At 38.3% G+C, this 23,540-nt stretch overlaps 1 protein-coding gene across 1 annotated transcript in view; it reads right to left on the minus strand.

Moving 5' to 3' along the window:
• Positions 1 to 23,540, minus strand: part of RBMS3 (RNA binding motif single stranded interacting protein 3) — a gene marked incomplete at both ends in the record, with an annotated part of 526,486 nt that overhangs the window by 399,077 nt on the left and 103,869 nt on the right. The window lies entirely within an intron of this gene.

The raw sequence follows: 23,540 nt of genomic DNA on the forward strand, positions 1-23,540 counted from the left end.
CACGGACTTTTTAAAATCCTCATTTGGTTTCCAGATCATCAAGCTATAGTCAGCAAATATCCTGTAAATGTTGACTTCCAAATCTAAATTGGTTTCCCAATTTAAATGTTTTGGGTGTTTCTGATTTTTACCTTTAAAGATCGTAGTATAAATGTATTATTTATATTTGCCTTGCTGCATAATGTATAGTAAGTAAAGAAACCATTTTTGTTAAATTTGGTTAAAATTCTGTAGTATGCTCTTAATGTTGCAGTTACTGCATATTACCTAAGTTTCATTCTCAGTCTTCAGTAATGTATCTCTTTTGCAATGTGGTGCTAAATTTATCTTTGAAGCTGTAACCCGTACATTAATAAATTATGTCAATTTTTATTAATATGTTTTGGAATTATTCCTGGGAAGAATAGTGGGTTTTATGTCAAATTTGATTTCTAAAATTCTCTAAATTTCTTCCAGTCCTTTTGAGGTTTTTACATATCAACTACAGGACAGGGCTTCAAAGTTTCTTAGACCATGAACCTGTCAGATTAAAAAAAAAGCATAGAAACTCATTCAGATCAAGAGGAAAAGCTCTGATAATAATAAAAAAAACTGACTGCATTTGAATGTCAGGAAACCCCATTAGATTCTTGCAGGAGGGTTTCATGACAGAAACCAAAAAAAGTACACTCAAATGCAGACAGTTTTTCTCTTAATGTTCTATGGAATATCATTTGAATAATATACAAGGCCCCATGTAATCTTTGAACTTTAGTCTGTTTGTAAGACTTCCTTTGCTTTTTTTTTGTTAGAACCAAACATGTTGCAATGGGATGCAAATGCAAGAAAATAAATATATCTATTTCTTTCACACATTAATATTGTATCTTCCTAAGGAGCTAAAAGAGACATATATGGAATGGATTGTTTTCATTCCACTATATTCATGTTAAGAAGTTTTTATTTACATTTTTATGTAAATAAGCATAAAAATTATCTAATGATGATGATGATGATGTTGGAAGGGACCTTGGAGGTCATCTAGTCCAACCCCCTGCCCAAGCAGGAAACCCTATACCATTTCAAACAAATGGCTGTCCAATCTCTTCTTAAAGACTTCCAGTGCTGGAGCATTCACTACTTCTGGAGACAGGTTGTTCCACTGGTTAATTGTTCTAACTGTCAGGAAATTTCTCTTTAGTTCTAGGTTGCATCTGTCTTTGGTTAGTTTCCATCCATTGCTTCTTGTCTTGCCTTCATGTAATGTAATGTAAAAGTACAATTGATAATTAATAAAAATAACTGTCATTCATAATTCTGGTTATGATTTCTGTAGCACAAAACATTCAAATTTCCAAATAGATTTTGTTCAGGGGAAAAAATATATAACTATTGAAGAAAATATCTTTCAGTTCCCTTCTCTCTCTGTCTTCTTCCTTTCTCATTGCCAAAAGTTTGTGTATAAACTACAAAAGAAGGGAGGGCTAGCTATCACCAATAGTATCAAGGCAATAAAAATGTATCACTTTGAGTTGCTCCTCTGAGATTCTGAGAACATTAGACACTAGAGGAAATTCAACTGTCTAGGTATCTCAAAGGAGATTCTCACATGAAAATTCAGGCTACAAAATGTCACAGATACTGACAGATGGGATTTCCTAGCTTCAAACAACTAATGGAGCTTTTCACAAATTTGCATATTAGCTGTCACTGTATGAAATTGGTATACATCAAGGACATTAAGTAGAACAAAGCAAAAGTGTAATAGCCTTGGACACTATTTTTATTTGTTCCTCCTGCTGCATATGTTGGGGTTACAGAGGGAGCAGAGAAAGAAAAAGAAATACAGGGACAATATTTTAAACTTGATGATTTGTCAGAGATCATTAATCTACCCTCCCTAGAAAACAGGAAAGTATTAAAATCAATTCCATTACTGCCAGAACTGAATATCATTATTTCTATTAAGTTTATTCTGTTCCTAATCAACTCATTGAATCACAGGATGCCAGAGGTGGGAAGGCACGTGTTGTCTTAAAAAGCTTAACCTTATATATAAAATGTCCAGAAATGGAATTCATAATCACTCATTTCCTCAATACTACTTCATGTGTTGGAAGTATACACGCCAAAGACTCATAACCTGGTAATATTTTACAGAATTGTAAAGATTTCAGAAAATAATCCGAACTTGTGGCCATGATAATTTCACATACATTAATGCAACCTCATTGCTCTTCTTATAATTGTACAGAAAACAGTAATGGGAAAAGAAAGAGCTAAGCTATTTATTGATCACAACCTCATTTTCTCTACAAATCAGGGAAAATTCTCTCATATATTCCTGTAGAAAGAGTACAGAGAAGAGCAAAAAAGATGATTAAGGGACTGGAGGCTAAAACATGTAAGGAACGGTTGCTAGAATTAGGTATGTCTAGTTTAATGAAGAGAAGGATGAGGATGACATGATAGCAGTGTTCCAATATCAAAGGGGCTGCCACAAAGAAGAGGGAGTCAAGCTATTCTCCAAAGCACCTGAAGGTAAAACAAGAAGCAATGGATGGAAACTAACCAAAGAGGGAAGCAACCTAAGGAGAAAGTTCCTGACAGTTAGAACAATTAATCAGTGGAACAACCTGCTTCCAGAAGCTGTGAATGCTCCAACACTGGAAGTCTTTAAGAAGAGACTGGACAGCCATTTGTCTGAAATGGTATAGGCTTTCCTGCCTGAGCAGGGGGTTGGACTAGATGACCGCCAAGGTCCCTTCCAACTTATTTATTATTGTTGTTGTTGCTGCTGCTGCTGCTGTTGTTGTTGTTCCTGTAATTTCTGCAACAAGCTACTACTAAATTGTACATTATCTTTTCTTGGAAGAAAAAGTGACCTTTGAATTTGAATTTCTAGTAGGCAAGATTTCTTCCAGGCAAAGGTTTATAATTTTATTTCTTCTTAAACAGAGTTCATAGGAATATACTAAAGAGAATAAAATATTCTGATGGTACCTGACCTTTCTCTTGCAGTATTTTGAGACAAAGCCTCTGTGACTAAATGGTGCCAAGCTGTGAGATTTCTTGAACATCTGTTGAACAGTCTTAACTTCTATTCACTTCAGAGAGAACCTGACTGTTCAACACATAGTTGGCTCTATTTAAAATTAAAATCACATAGCTGGCTCCTGTTCTCCCTTTCTCTTCCAGAAGCCCAGAACAATTCTGACTCCTGCAGAATTTCTTACATAAACCTTCACTTTAAAACATATAAAATAATTTTAACTGAAATGAAACTTCTCAGAAGTTTGCTTTGTTTTATTACCTTGCTACTTCATTTCCTAATCTCAGAAGGGTATGGCTGACTGATGAAAACTAATAAGTTTGAAATGCATATCAGTCTCCCTTAATTCTTTGTTAGCAATTTACACAAAATATATGAGCTGTCACCGGTGTGACTACTGCCTCTTCTATGGCCTTCAGGATAGGCTGAAACAGGAAATAAAGATTTGTCCCATGTTTGGGGCCTAGCAAGGTAATCTAAATAGTTAACAAGCATTTGACATACACACACACACACACACACACACACACACACACACATATATATATATATACATATACATATACATACATACATACATATATATATATATATATATATATATATATATATATATATATATATATATATATATACACACACATACACACACACACACACACATGATATGGTAGTAAAGCCATAGATCTGACAGTTTGCTGCAAAGAATGATGTAGCAGAGCATCTGACCCAACAAACAGGAAAAAATAATGCAGTTTTTTTCAATTGCTAAGAGCAAATTTCAGAGCAAAACTGGTTCTGAAATACAGTCTATATGTAATCTTATAGTCTTAATAGTCTTAAGGTAAAAAGCATGCCATGAAATGTGTTTCAAGAAACAGTATTTATATTGTGAAAATTATTTTCTCACCTTCAAACAAATCTTAACACAAACAAGATTAAAATACTTGGGATAACTTTTTTTAATAACTAAATATAAATCAATCCCTGATTCAACTGAACTTACTTTCCTATAATAAAGGTAATTGAAGAATAAGTTAACTCATTGTGTTTGTATTTCTATGTATGCACACACATTACCATGCATGTATTTATTATTTATGGTTCGTTGTATAGTCAGTCCGATGTTCAGACTATATTTGGCATTTTTGTCTACCTGCTGAGTCCTTCCCAAGGACCTAGGATAGACAGTTGTCAATGTTTAATGATGCTACAGATATAATCTGCAGGGTTTCATTTATTTTCCAACCCTCAAATTCTGCTATGCTGCCTCTTTATTGTGGGGAGAGATGAAGAAGAATGCTTAGAGCCACTCAAGGCATGAAGGTCATCTCAGCTGCCTAGCTAAAACAAGCTGGCACCTTAATTGAATAGCAGTGATATAAAACAATGCTAGAAGCAGATGATCACTTTAGTGACATTATCAAAGGCATCATTTTATACTGCATAGGAGAAGACAATGGTAAACTGCTCCTATAATTTAGAAAAAAACAAAAACATGAATAGACACTTTAAAATGATTGATGATGTAGTGCCAGCAGGTCAGATAACCCTTAACATGCTACTGAGGAAGAACTGAGGATCTTTTCAAGGACTAATGCTATTTACTGTATGGCTAGATTAAAGCCTTCAGGACATCTGGCAATCTGCTTCTAACCTGATCATCCTGAAGAGCTGGTAATAGCAAAAACTGTACTTTAGTACAATGCAATCGGTGACTGAATAGTATAAATTAGATTTCAAACAACCTTTGAATATGACAATTATCCATACTTATGGTCTAACCATTGATGTAGACACAGAGGAAATTGGCCAGTTTTATAGTTATGTTTAATATGAAATCAAGTGAACTGGCAAGCAACAGATGTTCTTTGTGGTTGGAGACTGGAATGTATAGTAGGGTTGTATGACTTGGAAACCAAAATAAAGAGCACAGTTACTACAAGATATGTAGTAACATGAGAAGGAATTCAGAACTAACCAAGTTTTTTTCTCCATTAATAATTATTTAAATGGCTCACATATATCTATATATCATATCTATCTATATCTATCTATATCTATATATATCTCATATATATCTATATCTATATCTATCTATCTATCTATCTATATATATATATAATTCATATATATATATATATACACACACACACACACACATATATATATATATACATATATATATATATATATATACATATATATATATATATATATATATATATATATATATATATATATACACATATATATATACATACATATATATATATATATATATATATATATATATATATATATATATATATAGTTTGTTTGTTTGTTTGTTTGTAAAATTGCAGGTGATTTATCATTATTTAAAAATGTGTATGACTAGAAACAAAAATTGTAAAAATAATAAAGCAGCCTAACTAATTAATTACATGGAACCTTTCTATCGTCAAAGCATTAATACCTTGAGAAAGCAATCTTTTTTTCAAAGCAGAGGTTGGGATATTCCTTATCTCAGGTAGAAAGTAACAAAGGGCAACCATCAAAAAGGTACATCACTGGCATTCTGTCCCTTTACTTCACAAGGAGTGGGATCTTCAGCATACCATCTCCCAGAGTCTGAGGTTGCAATTCTATTTAGATGATAAGTCATGCAGGACTGCAAATCTAATCAACAGCACATTGATTGATTAATTGATGGATGGATGCTTTTATGAGATTTCAATCACATTTTTAGCAGTATGCAAAACAAAATGCAATAATGCATAACGTTTAACCCAGTGACAAAAATGATAATTCTGCTATCTCCATTTAGAAAACAGGCTACTGCATTTTAAAAGAGTTACCTTCAAAGGCAGCCAAATGTACAGGGCCCATTTTCAACAAGGACATAGTCATTGTTGTCAGAGCTTCCCAGTCCAAAAGGCTTGTAACTAGCCTTTTGTGTCTAATTTGTTCTTAGGACATTTTGCAAATCAATAATTTGAATGTATCAGGAAAGAAAAGAACAGCATGAATTAAAAAATAGATTGACATAATTTCAAATATTGATATACGAATCAAAAATGCAGTTTTGCATTACCATGGCTACAACACAGAAATTTAATTTGAAAGAAGTATTCCAAGCACTGTATTCCCTCTATACTTTAACACTACAGAACTGCAAAAAATTAATAAAGTAGAATATAAGACCAGATTCTTTAATTAAGAATGAAAAAACAGCTATTTTAGAACTTAACTTAGCTATCTCTAATGATTTGGATGGCATTCATCATCTACAGAAACTTGAATTGCAACCTTCCACTTAGTAAGCTGCACTGGCAAAATATTCTCAGAACCTTTTAGGTCAGCTTCATTAGACCTTTTTCTAAGACTCTTTCAACAAAAGCCTTACCATATGCACACTGATATCAAAGCAAGTATCACCACATTCAAAATTGCTGGGAACTGCTATTGCTAATCCTGGCTGGATAGAAACCTGTGCTGCTCAGATCAAACACAACCATCATGTATACATGAAGCAGATATATTACAATCTGAAGGCTAAGAAAAGAACAGCCAAAAGACTATTGACCCAAAAGGGCAGAAGAAAAAGACATAAAGGCTTGAACTTTTTGTTCTGCATCAGACAGATTTTCTACATAGCTATGACTTCCTTCTTAGCTTAAAAAAAAAGTGAGCCCTTGAAGTTTCTGCTCTTATTTGGCCTGAATGAAGCTGAAATTTTGCAAGAACACAGATTTCTAGCTATTCTTGTTTCTAAGTTTAACAACGGACATCCTAAATTTTGACAAGATTCAATCAAGGATAACCTGAATTTGGGTTATTAAGGTTTTATTCAAATGTCTGTCATGGATTACTTTACTTGCCCAAAAGGAACAATAAACTAATAATTACATGTACATATGGCCATCCTATCTGAGAGCCAGTTTGGCTAGAAACCATGACTAGACTGTGAATTCCTGACTGGCCTTAGGCAAGTGACTTTCTCTCCGCCCTAGAAAGGATTTGCAATGGCAGAAAGCAACTGAAAAACCTTGCAAAGAAAACTGCAGGGATTTGTCCAGGATGTCTCTGACAACTGAATGAAAGGGGAAAATAAATCATGTCTGAATCAGATTTAGAAATTGAAGTCTTTAGGTTTAGTCAGGTTTTTAAAGTAATGAATCTCTTTCTCCATGTTCAAACTCAAGTTAGTAGTACCACTAATCAAAATAATAAGTTGAGCACTGTGTTATACTAGAAATGTTATATACTGTATGTGTAAGAAACACTTTATCCTAATGAAACATTTCCCCCACATTTATGGGAGCTTTAAATCTACTGAACTATTTTTAATTTGGTCTTCTGAGCCTAAGTACGGAATCAAGCTATCTATTTCCCTTTTTCTACTGAAGTTCCACAATTCAGTTCTTTCTAATTTTCTATGAAATGAAGTACAGAAATCCAAGCAAAAGTTAGAAATAATATTTTAATAAAATATTTTAATATTTTATTTAAAATATTTTAAAATATTTTTGATTTAATATATATTTAATATAATAATAATAATAATAATAATAATAATAATAATAATAATAATAATAATAATAATAATAATAATAATTTTATTTGTATACCGCCCTTCTCCCGAAGGACTCAGGGCGGTGAACAGGGCAAACATATAAAAATACAAAGATACAAAAGTTAAAAAAGAATTAAACACAATGCCCAAGCTAAAACAATGGATAGATATATTAAAACAACAATAAAACCCCAACTCATCCCCCATCAGGCCAGGCTACTCATTGACCCTTACCCCACCTGGGTTGTGGAGAGAATCTATTATATATATTTATAAATCATTGCATGCCAAAACATATGGCAAACTGGAATTAAATATTATTTCTATTAAGTGCATTGAAGTTATGAGATCCAAGTGAAATATCAAAGATATGTTAAAGTTCTGACCTATGAATCATGTCAGGAAGACCTGTGCTAATAATTATAATAAGCAAAATTTATTCTACAGTTTGTTGGATTTATTTATTTATTTATTTATTTTATTTTTATTACATTTATATCCCGCCTTTCTCCGAAGACTCAGGGCGGCTTACAAGCTTAGCAGTAGCCTTCATTCTATGTATATGCCTGCTTGTTAGGGCTTTCACACACACCCCAAAGCGACATTATTACAAAGTCAGCTTAATTGCCCCCAACAATCTGGGTCCTCATTTTACCTACCTCGGAAGGATGGAAGGCTGAGTCAACCTTGAGCCTGGTGGGATGCGAACCTGCACTAATTGCAGGCAGCTGGTGTTACTTAAGGAGGCATCAGCCCACTGCTCCACCAAGGCTCTTTAGATATGCTTCCAAACAATCTAGCAAGCTGATTAAAGAAACCAAGAAAAAATCTTTCATTTTGGGACCATCGCAATACCAGGGAAAGTGCTGTGAAGTATAAAGCCGAATAAAGCTTTACAACTGCAATTTCTATCATGTTTTTGAGATGAATCCCTAGGCTGTGATCTCCTTGTTGGCATTTTTGGTTTAAGGAATGCTTACAATAAGATCTAATCATCAAAACTTTGTTATTCCCAGGACCACTAATTGTGCAAAAGTTGTGGGGGTTTTTGTTTGTTTCTAAGTATCCAACAAATTAGTAATACAGGTAGTCCTCGACTTACGATGACAATTGAGCCCAAATTTCCATTGCTAAGCAAGACAGCAGTTAAGTGAATTTTGCCTTTTACGATTTTTCTTGTCACAGTTAAGCAAATCAATGCACTTGTTAATTAGTAAGATGGTTGTTAAGTAAATGTGGCTTCTCCATTAACTTTGCTTGTCAGATCACAAAAGATGATCATATGACACTGGGACACTGAAACCACTCTAAACCCATGCCAGTTGCCAAGCACCCAAATTTTGATTACTTGACTATAGGGATGCTACAAGAGTTATAAATGTGAAAACGGTCATAAGCCATATTTTCAATGGCGCTGTAACTTCAAACAGTCACTAAATGAATGGTTGTAAGTTGAGGTCTACCTGCATATGAAAATATAATATAAAGCATAGTGTCACATCATTCAGTAATTTACAAAAAGAATTCATATCCAGGATGCTGTCGTTGGCAGCTCTCCATGAGTCTTTACAATTAACAAGCTGGCTCATTGTCAGAGTTGTTATCTAAACCAGCGTTTCCCAACCTTAGGAACTTGAAGATGCGTGGACTTCAACTCCCAGAATTCCCCAGCCAGCATAGCTGGCTGGGGAATTCTGGGAGTTGAAGTCCACGCATCTTCAAGTTCCTAAGGTTGGGAAACGCTGATCTAAACTACAACTCAGGCTTCTTTGCTAACATAGTTTCCAGCTTTTAAAAACAGTATATTGTACAGTGCTTGGTAAAAGAAGTCTTTCTTTAATGCACATTAATTCCTTGTTTTCTTGCTTTGAGTCTTCCCCTCCCTTTTTCTTTCTTGCTCTAAGTTCTGTAACTATAGCCTGAAGTGGCCAAAGAAAGGGACTGACTAGACTGAACTGTGTGGGAGGGAAAAAGGAGCGGATATTTCTTGTTTTTGTTTGTATTCTTTTGAAGCATGCAATTCAGGGGGAATTTGACTCAAAGGTTCTATTTGTGACCTGTTTACACCAAAAAAACGCCCACAGCATTTGGGGTCTTGAGAAAGATCACATCCAGAGCACTTTTGAACTCTGAGAACTTGCAGCAACCCACTGTGTCTTTTTATTAACTTGCATTGATAAGGTTGATAGGAAACACTTGTTGAGTTGGCCTTTATTCAAAGTACAAAGGCAATTCCCAGCTGGAAATAAAATTCTTCCCACTTTGAAAAAAATAATAATAAGACCTAAGCAATTTCCACGCTGTAACTTAGAAAAGGCATCAGTTAATTTTTTTAAAGGCACATCCTGAAGACAACTAACACAATCATGTAGAAGACTGTTAGTCAAAAGACTCAATTCATTTCATTTGAAACATTGGAAAGTAAATTGTAATATTGGAAATTGCCTTCAACTGACCCAGGATATTTATAATGCTTAGATTTGCAGGCAAGAACTCCTTCTTGTATGAAGATTTTCTAGCTCTATCCATAGATAACTGGAACTTTTGGTGTGGTGGTGTCCCAGCATGCAATCACACAGAAACAGTGGAAATAAGTACTTGAAAGAATTGTTTCTGCAGATGAGCTATTTATTAAATGTTGGGATTTATCAAATTATTTTCATTCAATGCCTTAAACTCATCTGGAAAATAAATTCTACAACGAAAGAAACTAACCATAACTAACACAGAAATACTAAAAATATCTTCTAAACTTTGGGAGACACTCCAAAAGGTGCTATCCAAACATAATTTTCCTTCTTTCAACTAATACTCTTAGATGAGGAGAAATTGTTAAATGTATGAGAAGTAATTATATTAATTGTATGGGGTTGGACTAGATGACCTCCAAGGTCCCTTCCAACCTATTATTATGATTAATAATTGTATTTAAATTATTATATCTAAATTGATCAGTTTCAATTTTGGGACTACCTACTTATATCACCAGATATAAGTAAGCATAAGTTTATGTTTTGGAATGCCACTGCCAGCCCTCTAATCAAAGACCAAAAAGGAACCAGGATTTCCCCCCCCCCCAAAAAAAGTGTTGCTTTTCTGATCTAATAAAATCCAGTTTTAAAATAAACCAAAACTCATGTACTTCAAATATTGTAAATATTTATCCTGAGAGCCAGTTTGATGTAATGGCTAAGGTACTGACCTAGAATATAGGAGATTGTGAATTCTAATCCTGCCTTATCTGGGTGATTTTGAGCTAGTCACTCTCCCTCAGCCCAACTCACCTCACAGAGTTATTATTTTGTGAAAATAGAAGGAGGCATGAGCATGATGCACATTCACCAGCTTGAATTATTTTTTGTTGTTGTTGTTAGTTGCGAAGTCGTGTCCGACCCATCGCAACCCTATGGACAACATTCCTCCAGGCTTTCCTTGTCCTCTACCATCTGCTGGAGTCCATTTAAGCTCACGCTTACTGCTTCAGTGAGTCCATCCAGCCACCTCATTCTCTGTCGTCCCCTTCTTCTATTGCCCTCAATCTTTCCCAGCATTAGGCTCTTCTCCAGTGAGTCCTTCCTTCTCATTAGGTGGCCAAAGTATTTGAGTTTTAGCTTCAGGATCTGGCCTTCTAAAGAGCAGCCAGGGTTGATCTCCTCTAGGACTGACCGGTTTGATCGCCTTGCAGTCCAAGGGACTCGCAGGAGTCTTCTCCAGCACCATAGTTCAAAAGCCTCAATTCTTTGGCGCTCAGCCTTTCTTATGGTCCAACTTTCACTGCCATACATTGCAACTGGGAAGACCATAGCCTTGACTATATGCACTTTTGTTGACAGGGTGATGTCTCTGCTTTTTAGTGTGCTGTCTAGATTTGCCATTGCTTTCCTCCCGAGGAGCAAGCGTCTTTTAATTTCTTGACTACAGTCCCCATCTGCAGTGATCTTGGAGCCCAGGAAAATAAAATCTGTCACTACCTCCATTTCTTCCCCATCTATTTCTCAGGAATTGAGAGGGCCGGATGCCATGATCTTCGTTTTCTTAATGTTTACTTTCAAACCAACTTTTGCACTCTCCTTCTTCACTCGCAACAAGAGACTCTTCAGTTCCTCTTCACTTTCTGCCATTAGAGTGGTATCATCTGCATATCTTAGGTTGTTGATATTTCTTCCAGCAATCTTAATTCTGCCTTTCTCATGATGTGCTCTGCATATAAGTTAAATAGGCAAGGCGACAGTATACAGCCTTGCTGGACTCCTTTCCCAATTTTGAACCAATCAGTGGTTCCGTGTCCAGTTCTCACTGTTGCTTCTTGGCCCGCATATAGGTTTCTCAAGAGACAAATAAGATGGTCTGGTATTCCCATCTCTTTAAGGACTTGCCACAGTTTGTTATGATCCACACAATCAAAAGCTTTAGCATAGTCAAGGAAGCAGAAGTAGATGTTTTTCTGGAACTCTCTAGCTTTCTCCATGATCCAGCGTATGTTGGCAATTTGATCACTAGTTCCTCTGCCGCTTTGAAATCCTGCCTGTATTTCTGGTAGTTCTCGATCCACATACTGCTGGAATCTAGCTTGTAGGATTTTAAGCATAACTTTACTAGCATGAGAAATGAGTGCAATGGTATGATAGTTTGAACATTCTTTGGCACTGCCTTTCTTTGAAATTGGAATGTAAACTGATCTTTTCCAATCCTGTGGTCACTCTTGAGTTTTCCAAATTTGCTGGCAAATTGAGTGTAGCACTTTTAATGCATCGTCTTTTAAGATTTTGAATAGCTCAGCTGGAATACTGTCACCTCCACTAGCTTTGTTGTTGCTCAGCTTTTCTAAGGCCCACTTCACTTCACATTCTAGGATATCTGGCTCGAGGTCAGTGACCACCTCATTGTGATTATCAGGGATGTTAAGCTCATTCTTGTATAGTTCTTCTGTGTAATTTTGCCATCTCTTCTTAATCTCTTCTGCCTCTGTTAGGTGCCTGCCATTTTGGTCCTTTATCATGCCCATTTTTGCATTGAACGTTCCCTTTATCTCTCCAATTTTCTTGAAAAGATCTCTGGTCCTCCCTATTCTATTGTTTTCTTCTATTACTTTGAACTGTTCATTTAAGAAGGCATTCTTATCTCTTCTAGCTATTCTCTGGAATTCTGCATTCAATTGGGCATATCTTTCTTTTTCTCCTTTGCCTTTCGCTTCCCTCCTTTCCTCAGCTATTTGCAAAGCTTCCTCAGACAGCCATTTTGCTTTCTTGCATTTCTTTTTCTTTGGGATGGTTTTGGTTGCTACCTCTTGTACAATGTTGCGAACCTCTGTCCATAGTTCTTCAGGCACCCTGTCTATCAGATCTAATTCCTTAAATCTATTTGTCACCTCTACTGTATATTCAACAGGGATATGATTTAATTCATACCTGACTGGCCTAGTGCTTTTCCCTACTTTCTTCAGTTTAAGCCTAAACTTTACAACAAGAAGCTCATGGTCTGAGCCACAGTCAGCTCCTGGTCTTGTTTTTACTGACTGTATAGAGCTTCTCCATCTTTGGCTGCAGAGCATATAGTCAATCTGATTTCTGTGTTGACCGTCTGGTGATGTCCATGTGTAGAGCCGTCTCTTGGGTTGTTGGAAAAGAGTGTTTGCTATGACCATCGTATTCTCTTGACAAAATTCTATCAGCCTGTGCTCTGCTTCATTTTGTACTCCAAGGCCAATCTTGCCTGTTATTCCAGTTATCTTTTGGCTTCCTACTTTAGCATTCCAATCCCCCATGATGATAAGGACATCATTTTTTGGTGTTAGTTCTATAAGGTACTGTAGGGCTTCATAGAACCGGTCAAATTCATCCTCTTCAGCACCAGTGGTTGGGGCATAGACTTGGACTACTGTGATATTGAATGGTTTGCCTTGGATTCGAACTGAGATCATTCTGTCATTTTGAGGATTGTATCCCAGTATTGCTTTTCCTACTCTTTTATTGACTATGAAGGCTACTCCATTTCTTCTGAGGGATTCTTGCCCGCAGTAGTATACCTGATGGTCATCTGAATTAAATTCACCCATTCCTGTCCATTTTAGTTCGCTGATACCTAAGATGTCGATGTTCAGTCTTGTCATCTCTTGTTTGACCACGTCCAGCTTTCCTTGATTCATGGATCTTACATTCCAGGTTCCTATGGAGAAAAAATCTTTACAGCATCGGACTTTCCTTTCACCACCAGACATATCCACAGCTGAGTGTCCTTTCGGCTTTGGCCCAGTCGCTTCATTCTTTCTGGCGCTACTAGTACTAGCCCTCTGCTCTTCCCCAGTAGCATATTGGACGCCTTCCGACCTGAGGGGATCATCTTCCAGCGTCATATCGCTTTGCCTTTTGGTACTGTCCATAGGGCAAAGATACTGGAGTGGGTTGCCATTTCCTTCTCCAGTAGATCACGTTTTGTCAGAACTCTCTGCTATGACCTGTCCATCTTGGGTGGCCCTGCACAGCATAGCTTATAGCTTCATTGAATTATGCAAGCCCCTTCGCCATGACAAGGCAGTAATCCATGAAGGGGAGTATGTAACTACAATAAACAAAAAAAATCATTCTATGAAGAATATTATGAAAATTGAGAAGCAGAATTACTAGAATTTTGGACATGGAGCAGAAAGATTCAAGGTTCAAAGCCCTACATAATAGAGTACATCTACATCCTATTTACTAACCTTACAGAATTGTCATGATAATAAAATGAAACTAGAAGCATATAGATTCTTCTGAGATGTAAGTAAACAAATGAGCTGATATATAAATATAGGCTTTTTACAAATTCTATCCCACTAGTAGCATTTTTTGGTATTTCTATAAACCAATAAAAAAATGAAAAATCAGCATTACTCATTTCTTACCATTATTCACCAGTGTACAAACTATACTCTTAGGCAGTGGTGGGATTCAGCCAGTTCGCACCACTTCGGCAGAACCGGTAGCTAATTTTTTGTTACCCAGGCCAGAATGGACTTCCAGAAGTGGCATCCAGAGAACTGGTTGTTCACATATTTGAATCCCGCTCTTAGGCCTAATTTCTAAAACATTCTGCAAGTGATCTGTTTAATTCCTGGACAAATTCCCTTCCTCTACAGCATTCTATTTGTGGAAACAGACAGAAGAACAGAGAGACTCCAAAGAGTATCCAAAAGACAAATAGAAATACTACTTTTCTAGAAAAAAATGGTCTAAAGCAGGGGTGTCAAACTCAATTTCATTGAGGGCCGCATCAGCATTGCGGTTGCCCTCAGGGGGCCAGGTGGGTGTGGCCAGGGTGGGTGTGGCCTACTGGGTGGGTGTGGCTAGAGTGCATATGGCCTACTGGGTGGGCGTGGCCAGCTCTACATGGTTCGCATCAAGGGTGCCTATGGGGGCCTGGGCAGGAGTGGGACAGATCTGAGGGTCTCTGGCAGAAGGAGGATCTCTGGGCCAGGGCCAAGGCAGTGGGGGCCGTTCCCTCACTGTTTCCACGATGGCTTCACGGGCTACATGAAACCACAAGGGAAAAAGAAGCCTCCTTGTACCTGTCCCTGTGATTCAGCCCAATTTCTCATTCCTTCCTTTACTGCTTTATGCATGTCAGATGGTAAACAATTCTTAAATGAGAAACCAAGATTTTACAAAAAAAAAGTTATTTGATATAGTGACAGAATATATAGCTATGAAAAAATTTAAAAACTTTGAAGCCTTTCTGAATTATTTATATTAAATTATAAATGCATGTGCATATAAATGTACCAGTTTTACATTTATGAGAATTGTCTATCTGTTGCTGTGAACCTCCAGTTATTAAAATGGTAGAATTTGATACCAGGGAAATAAATGATCAAAGTACAATTTAAGAGGCTCAAGTACTAAAACTATGACTGATATCAAGGATCAGAAATCTAATCCATGGTTAGCAGCCAAACCTCAATGTATTGGGAAGTATGCCAATACATTGTGCAATCTCCTTGGCCATCAGGTTCTTAAGGACTGTTTCATCCATGAAAACATTCTAGACACACAGACACAAAGTCTACCTCTGCCATACATATCCCTTTCCTCTATTTTTTATTGCTTTTCACCACTTTTCAGAAAGCACTGCTCAAAATTCTTCCTTATCTATGAATCTCAAGCATTTATTCAGTGCTGGCCTGTTTAGGCTAACATTGGCCTGCCAACTGCGTTCTGGAGCTATGGTTTTCCATGGCTCCTTTTGGTGTGGCGTGTTGTGCTGGACTCACGCCTGTTGCATTCTGTTGGCCGGTGTTGGACCCACTTGCTGCCTGACCCTTTCCTGCTACAGAGAAGGACGTTTTTTTGCAGCCGGGACATCTTTTTATTATGTTATCAGAAGGCTTTTATGCCATTGGACAATTGCTGCTTAGACAGTGCCTCTGTCTTCCGTGACCCCAAAGGACTCAGAAGGACCTGGGAGTTGAGTCACTGTGAGAGGGTGGCTCAGATGTACCACCACTACCCTCCCTGGAGGTCAGAGATCTATGGGGGGTATGCCTTACCCTGGACATTCATTCGGTTCCGTTCCCCGATCAGGCCTGTTACGGTCGTGAGAGGACGGTGGCCGACCTGTTTCGGAGGTTATCCAGCTCGAGTGAGAGAGGAGCTGGTTTGGTGGACTGGAAGTCTATCTACATTCTGATTTTGGACCATCTTTATTGATCATGGGACTGCCTTTGCTGGACTTACATGGACAATTATGGCTCGCCTATCTTATTCTAGCACGGATTTATTTGCGCTCAGGGGTGCCCCCCTTTCCTGGGTGCAACCCGCCTTCATTTTTACCTCTCCTCTTGATGACTGGCCCAATTGTTTGGACCCTGAGAGATGGTTGGGAAGGGATAGAAGTCTCTGGTATAAATTTAGGAAGAGACCCCTGGTTTGTTTTTTATCTAGATATTTTAAAGGGTTAGGGAGAGGGGAGGGATCGCGGCCTTGGTTGGAATCTGGGGGGGTGTCCACCAACTGCTGTTCAGTCCAGGTTCGGGACAGATCACGGCGGGATGAGGCCAAGGTTGGGCGCCTCCGGAGCGGGGTGGGGGATTGCAGATCACCACAACATTTGGGAATGGCAGCAGGTGATTCTACGGAGGGCCGTATCAACATCCGGGAGGGCGTCCCCGCTATCTCCAAGCGGTGATGCGCTCTGACTCTCCGGTTTTGACCCGTGGTTCCAGGAGTGAGGGTGAGCAGTCACCTGAGCTTAGGCTTGTGTATTTCAATGCTAGGTCCGTAGTTAATAAGGCTCCTCTCATCCAAGATTTGGTTGAGGAACGTGCAGACCTGGCTTGCATTACAGAGACCTGGTTGGGCCTAGAGAGCGGTGTCCCTCTGACTGAACTCTGCCCACCAGGTTTCTGGGTGCTCCACCGGCCTCGGGCTCAGGGTAGGGGCGGAGGTGTGGCGGTGATTGTGAAGGAGGCCTTATGTCTGTTGGAGGCCACAGTTGTCCAGATACTCGGGTGTGAGTCACTCCTCCTGAGATGTGGCCCTAGGGCTCAGTTGGGCTTGCTGCTGGTGTACCTTTCGCCTAGTCGCGTAGCAGCAGCCCTGTCTGAACTTCTCGACATCCTCTCGGGGTTGGTGATTGAGTTCCCCAAACTTATGATTTTGGGGGACTTTAATCTGCCATCCCTGGGAGGATCATCAGAGTTGGCTCGGGAGTTCATGGCTTCCATGATGGCCATGGACCTGATGCAAGTAATTCAGGGCCTGACTCATGGGGAGGGTCACACGCTCGATTTGGTTTTTTTATCTGGATGGTGGTTAGATTATCTGGGTGGTGGATTTCCAATTATCATGCCCCTGTCATGGACCGATCATCATCTCCTGCGGCTGGCCTTCCGTTTCACCACCCCCCGTCGTTGGGCTACGGAACTGACCAGATGGTTCCGCCCTAGGCACCTAATGGACCCTGAGCCGTTTCAGGTGGCGCTTGGGTCTCCGCCTGCCGCCTTCGCTCACAGCCCGGCTGATGCCTTGGTGGAAGCCTGGGAAAGGGCAGCCACGGAGGCACTTCACCGCGTTGTGCCCATGCGACCCCTGACCTGGTGCAGATCCCAGTGGGCCCCGTGGTTTTCCGTGCTCAGGGAGATGAAGCGTCGGAGACGGGGCCTAGAGAGCTGTTGGAGATCCAGCCGGTCTGAATCCGACCAATTGCGATTAAGAACCTTCACCAGGTCTTACCTAGCGGCGATGAGGACGGCGAAGTCTAACCACTTCGCTGCCCTCATCGCGTCCGCACATAATTGCCCGGCCACCTTGTTTAGGGTGACCCACTTCCTCCTTAATCATGAGGTGAGGGGGAAGATCTTGCAGGGTCGTGCTGAGGAGTTCAGCCTACATCTGGCGGACAAAAGCACTCGGATTCGGGCCAGTCTGGACTCCGACTGGGCAGAGTCTGATGGAGGAGACACGAGCAGTCTTGGTGATGTTATCTGGGAAGAGTTCGACCCTGTGACTCTGGAAGATGTGGACAGGATCATGGGGAGGCTGAGCTCCACCACATGTTTATTGGACCTGTGCCCCTCTTGGCTGGTGTATGCGGCTGGGGAGGGGACACAAGGCTGGTCCCAGGCACTAATAACTGCTTCTTTGAGGGAGGGTAGCTTTCCTGCCGCCTTGAAGGAGGCGGTGGTGAGGCCCCTCCTCAAGAAGCCTGCCCTGGACTGGGCTATTTTGAACAATCATCCGGTCTCCAACCTTCACTTTCTTGCGAAGGTTGTTGAGAGTGTGGTGGCGCATCAGCTCCCTCTGTTCCTGGAGGAAACTGATTAGCTGGACCCATACCAATCGGGCTTTAGGCCCAGGTACAGCACAGAGACGGCATTGGTCGCGCTGGTGAATGATCTCTGGTGGGCTCGGGATAGGGGCTGTTCCTCTGTCCTAGTCCTATTAGATCTCTCAGAGGCTTTTGATACCATCGACCTTGAGGACCACGCGGAGGCTTCAACTGGTGCAGAATGCGGCCGCACGAGTTGTGATGGGGGTTTCTCGATACTCCCATGTAACACCTCTCCTCCGCGACCTGCATTGGCTCCCAGTTGCCCTCCGGGTGAGATTCAAAGTGCTGGTGATGACCTATAAAGCCCTAAATGGCATGGGTTTGGATTACCTACGGGAGCACCTGCTGCCGGCGCAACTTCCCTTCATCCTGTGCGCTCCCACAGAGAGGGCCTCCTCAGGGTCAGGGATTGCTGGCCGGCGGCCCCCAGGGGGAGAGCATTCTCTGTAGGCGTGCCAGCCCTTTGGAATCAACTGCCTGTTGAGCTCCGGATGGCTCCTGACCTTCGCTATTTCCACCGTGACCTGAAGACTTGGTTGTTTGAACAGGCCGGCCTGGACTAAGTGTTTGGCTTTATTTTTAACCATATATTGTTGGGGCTAAATTAATTTAATTTATTTTTAATTTTTCTTTGTTGTGTTTTATTGCCCTGTACACCACCCTGAGTCCTTTGGGAGAAGGGCGGTATAGAAATTTAATAAATAAATAAATAAATAAATAAATAAATAAATAAATAAATAAATAACTGACCATACACTATTCATTGAGGTGATTTATAACTCACATCTCCACTCATTTTCAGCACTCAGGACACTAACATTTAAATTCAAAACTATACATACAGACATAGAACCAGACAGACACATAAGCACAGCTAAACAAACACTATTTAAATCATTTATTTGGGTTCTCTGGGCAATACCCAAAGCTGAATTGCTTAGAAAAACAGCTTTCACCAACAGCAATTCTCCCACTTAAACTGATAGTTGTAAATCAAATGACCAACATGAAAGCTCCACAGTTTATTTGGACAAAGATTGGAGATTCTAGTTTGACTATAATGTTAAATAAAACTGGGAGCAGGTTTTCTGATTTAGTTGCTCTTCTAGTCTGTATGGAGCAAATAGGAGTAAAACTTGATAGTCGTGGATTATCCTCTATCATGACGAAAAAAGAAAAATGAATACCAGTGTTTTCCCATCCTCTGGTTTTTTATATTTGCTTTCCACATTTTATTTGGTATAACACATTTAGCAAATACCTCTTGCTAATGTTCCTTAATAACAAATAAAATCCCTAAAATTAATCTTGTTGGAATGTCTGTTGAAGAATATTCTTCAAGGAAAATCCTCTTTCTTGCATATCATGTTTTCAGAAAATGGAGCCAAATTAATCCTGTGGCTTCTATTACATTATTTTGCTCTCAAAAATTGTAATACATGGAAAAAAGATAACGAGCACTTAGAAAAACAGACTATTATTTAATTTATTTTAAATATCATCTTCTTCCACAATGTCATTTTACAGCAAAATTGCTTTAGCATAGGCTTTCAGAAAAGGAAAAATTCCTTTCAAGAAAAAGACTATATGTGGCATTAGCTTTTCACTTATTTAATTTAATTTAACTAACTAAGTAACTAAGTAACTAACATGATTCTGTCCTTTGATTCAGAAACCCCAGAGAGACGGAAGGGTAATATACACACATAGTATAAATGTATAAATGCCTGAGCAAATAAAAATGTCATTTACAAAAAGCTAATAGACATGCCTTGTAGGGGACTTCCGGTTCGTGATTGCAGCCCTGGTGGACACATGGAGATGAGCATCGTCTCCAGTGTCCAGTTTTATCCTGCTAGGGACCCTGGAAAGGGTCAAAAGCCGCCCTGTAGGGGCAACAAGCAAGGAGAGGACCCCCACTTGATCTTAGAAGGGCGGCAGCCTTTCTGCTTGATCCGGGGCAGCTCTTCAAACCGACGGGGAAAAGACCGACCATAGTAATAAAGCTCGTCACTAAGCTGCTGACAGCCAAAGTCAAATTTACTACCAAGGACTTTGAAATAAATAAATAAATAAATAAATAAATAAATAAATAAACAAACAAACAAACCTTTATTGTCAAAGTACAACATGTGTACATTGAGATTAGCTGAGCCTCCCCCTGTGCTCTCTCCCCCCAACACACAGTGACAACAAACCCTCCATCCCACCACACTATGTGAACCAACTACACCACACACAGGATGAAAGTGGATGAGATCTTATCTTCTCTTTAACCTAAGTACCTTCTTCCTGTGAAAGCTCTTTGAAGTATCTTTCCCCTGTGAGGAGAGAGGGAAGGCAATTTCTATCCCACTCTCTAAGAATAGCAGCGTCTGACTACCCAGGAGAATCAAAGCTTTAAAAGAACAATTTCAATCTAATTGGATTCATATGTTTCTGAGATCTGGGGACCAAAAATTTTCCTATCTTTACTGGAGGCTTTTGTTTCTGTCTACAAAAAAGAAATAAATCTGGAAAAAGAATTAGAAAAATTTGGGACTTTTTTTTCTTAAAAAAAAACTTAAATGGTAGCAGTGACATCTTGTGGTGAAGCCTGGCCTGGCAATTTGTTATTTCCTAAAAAGAGACTTGGCTCAGAGCCCAGAACATAGATAAGACTTCCTTGACCTTGGCAATATCTGTGAGAGATTCAACTGTAAGAGAACAGCTGGGCAGTAAAATTGGCCTTCTTGAACTGTGAATATAAACTTTTACTGACTATTGCTTAAGGAACAACTTTTACTAGAAAGATTATTTATAAACTCATGAAAGATGGATGAAGACCAGGAAAAAATTCATGCCAAGTTGAAAGCAATACAAACTATTTTTTCAGCTTGTGATAAAATGAGACCTAAAATAAAAGATCAATATGCCAGCTTAGATGCACAAAGCCAAACTTTGACTACAACCAAAGAACCAACAATGCAGAAGACAACAGAAGAAGTGGCACAATTAAACACTAAGACAGAAGACTGAATTGACCAACAAGTACAACTGATAGAAAAAACTAGACAAGGAAGTAATAACACTGAAAATGGAAATGACTTTCTATACAGATCAGAAGAAATTTGAGAAAGAAGAAGAACAGATTGAATTAAAGACAAATATATCAGAGCAAACATGGGGGACTGGAATAACAGGGCGACATTTAAATGAATACAAATGGGCTAAGTCTTTCCAGAAAACTGGCAATCAAATGGTCTCCTTTAATTCAACTAACATATATAAGAATGAAGGAAGATTTAATTGATGATTTAAAAGTGCTGATATGGAAGCTTAGTTGGCAAAGGAAGAAAGCTAGAATAAGATTGAAAAAATTGGGATTTTGATTCATTAGAGATTTTATATTGTCAATTAGAGGATTAAAGGGAGATGTTGAGATAAGGGGAATTATGGTTATTAGATTTAAAACAGCTGAAAACTAGATAAAATAAGGATTTGATTTGTCTAATATTGAAAAATTAAGATCTAAAAGGGAAAAGAAAATTAATTATCATGAATATGTTTGACTTATTGACCCAGGCAACATATAATGGTTTTGATTTATTAAAGGGGATATTGTATTATTAAGTAGATGACTTACTATGGTGGGAAATAGATAACTTTTAGGAAATAGAACAAGATTACATTTAAATAGATAAAATGTGTATTTTGGACATTATAGTTTGTTATGAAGTGAGATAAGAGAAATCTTGGTTACCCAAGGTCTGAAAATTATGGATATCAAAGGTTAAATTGGAATATTGATGAGAAGTTAAAAATTAGGTAAAAATTAATAAAAGGATATGGATTGTTTATGAAGATTGAATGTAATTAAGATATGTAAGCTTGTAAGCTGCCCTGAGTCTTCGGAGAAGGGCGGGATATAAATGGAATTAAAATAAAAAAAATAAATTAAATTTGTGTAAGCTAAAAAAATATTGATAAATGTAATAGTGATGTCTTTATTGAGTTGATATAATTAGAAATGTACTAGTTTGAATACGAGATAGTAAATGTTAAGGGAAAAAGAGAAAACTGTAAACCATTACATCTGTAAATGTTGCCAGGAAAGTTGCATAGGGTTGGGTCTCTAAGCTATTACCAGAAGTCAAAACTTACTTGAAGGCTATATAAATGTATAGATAATATTAGACAAGGAAAACCTAAACTTCTCCACATATTTTATCTTTAATGTGTAGAGTGTTAAGATTATACAGATAGAACTCACTTAGCAATAATTCACTGACACTGACATCAACAATGCAGTAAAAGGAAACTTATGACTGCCCTCAAAGTTGTGGCTGTCACAATTTGCCAATGGTTACATGGTTGCAATTTTGGACACTTGATAAAGGCATACATTTCTGACCATCCTACAGTCAAGTGATCACCATTTGTGAACTTCATTAGCAGCTTTCAACAGACAAAGTGAACACAGGAAGTCAGCAAGAAGTTGCAAATTGTGGTCATATGATCACATATAACAACCTGCCATAATTTCCTTAACCACAGCTGAAACTAAATCATCATGGTCATCTGGTGTTTCCTTTAACAAAGCTTAACAAAGGAGTTGTCAGTCCCAACTGTGGTTGGTGAGGACTATATGTATACATAATTTAAGCCAATGGAATATTTAAATCACTATTGGTTAAACAAAAAAGCTTAGTTTACTTATTTCAACTCAAATATTTTCATTTGCCCTAATGTGAATATACATTGTACTATGACGTAACATTTGTTTGCTCATTTTTTGTGTGTGTTATGGTAACCTAGGTTTTGTGATTTGTGCTCATATTTTAAAGTTTAATGTTTTTGACCAAGACAGCAAAAATATATGAGAACCTCTGAGAAGGACCACCGATCTTATTATAATTAAATTTCATTTAATTTTATTTACATTACATAGAAATAAAGAAATAGTTAATACCATTAGTCTTATCAAATACTAAATAATTTGCTCTTTATATATCACTAATTATCACAGATAACACTTTCTGAAATTATTCTGGAGGTAGACAAAGCCCTAAATCTTAAATGCATTTCTGTGGTTTATTACAATGAACAATAGCAGACACTGTTTGAACCATCAACAATTTCAGACCAATGTAGTCTAATGAGATA

This window comes from Vipera ursinii, assembly GCF_947247035.1.
Source record: "Vipera ursinii genome assembly, chromosome: Z".
NCBI lineage: Eukaryota > Metazoa > Chordata > Lepidosauria > Squamata > Viperidae > Vipera > Vipera ursinii.